Consider the following 1,800-nt stretch of genomic DNA (forward strand, 5'->3'; position numbering starts at 1 on the left):
ATGTTGACGAAATAATGGCAAAACATTTTCCAACCACTGCAGCGCAAACCTTGTCAAACCAATGTGCACAACTTTTCGCTTCGCAAACATCGAAAATTATTCACCACTGCAGATTTGTTACATCCAACCATATGAGTGACACAATAGAAAACTCTATATTTGCTAGTCCTACAAATATACAGGAGATACGCAGTATGGTTATGTCTCTTGGTGAAAATAAGTCGCCAGGAATAGATGGAATAAGAATAGCTGATATTAGAAAACACATAGAAATTTTTGCTCCAATATTATGTAAACTAATCAATTTAAGCCTGACACAGTCTAAAATCCCGTCAACTATGAAAACTGCTGTAGTAAGGCCAATATATAAAGGTGGAGTTAGCAATCGGCTTAGTAACTAAAGACCAATTTCGATACTTCCTGTAGTTGAAAAGTGTCTAGAAGGAGTTATATCGGCAAGACTACAGAGTTTTATTGACAAACACTCCCTAATAAATAAAAGTCAATACGGATTTCAAAAAAACAAAAACACTGGAAAACTACTAGGCGAATTTGTAAATTGTGTCAATGAAAGCTTAAATAAAAGCCACCACGTTCTGGTCATTTTCATGGATTTTAGTAAAGCTTTCGACACTTTAAACCATACGAAACTGATACAAGCTCTAAATAGGATTGGATTAAGAGGAGTAATGGCCGATTGGATTATGGACTATTTGCACAACAGGTCGTTTGTGGTCAAGATTAAAGATGTGACGAGTGAAAAAGAGAATGTGCAATATGGTGTTCCTCAGGGATCTAAGCTTGGTCCGATCCTGTTCATTCTTTACACTAACGAATTACTTCGCGTCTTTAAGAAGGGCATTCCATTCGCCTTTGCTGATGACACAGCGATTGTGGTCCGCCACCGATCTTTGGACATGGCAACGATGATAATGCAGGAGGAGTTCAATGCTGCAGTTAATTGGTGTCACGACAACGGCTTGGTCATCAACGCCTCTAAAACTAAGATGATGCACATCCGCAGTCCACAGTTCAAATCCACACAAAGCAAAATACTAGTTAAGAATGATGCCTGTCCCAACACCCCAATTGAAACTATAGAAATTGTAGAAACCTACAAATATCTTGGAGTGATCATCGACTGTCATTTTCTATGGAGCCAACACATCGACAAGCTGCGCATGGATCTTAAAAAGACTTTATATGCACTGTCCCATTTGCAGTACTATACCACAGTTCCTGTGTTGAAACAAGTGTATTATGCGTTAGTGGAGTCCAAGCTTCGGTATGGCATACTTGCTTGGGGGAATGCAGCAACAACTCACATTCAAAAAATACAAAAACTCCAAAACTCAGCATTAAAACTAATAAATAAGGGATATACGCGAAACAATGATTGCACATTTAAAACTCTCAACGTCGAGCAAATTTTTAAGATGACCCTTATACTGGAATACTACGATGACAACCGATTTATTCGACCAATTGACCATATGATCAACACCAGACGACGCGCTCAAGGAATGCTTAAATTACCAATCAACTATAATACATACGGAAGACGTCAACTCCTATACAGTGTTCCTTCAACCATCAACGAACTACCTCGACATTTAGTAAATATTGAAAATTTTAAAACCAGAAAAAAATACATTAAAAATTTCTTTTTAAACTCAAATGAATAAAATCATAATTATTTTTTTTTTTTTATAATATTGTGTAATTATGTAAAATCACGTAAATTGCTTTAAATTATATTTTTGTGAAACACAATCTCCTGCAGACAAGCCAATAGGCTTC

This window comes from Episyrphus balteatus, chromosome 1 (assembly GCF_945859705.1).
Source record: "Episyrphus balteatus chromosome 1, idEpiBalt1.1, whole genome shotgun sequence".
Lineage (NCBI taxonomy): Eukaryota > Metazoa > Arthropoda > Insecta > Diptera > Syrphidae > Episyrphus > Episyrphus balteatus.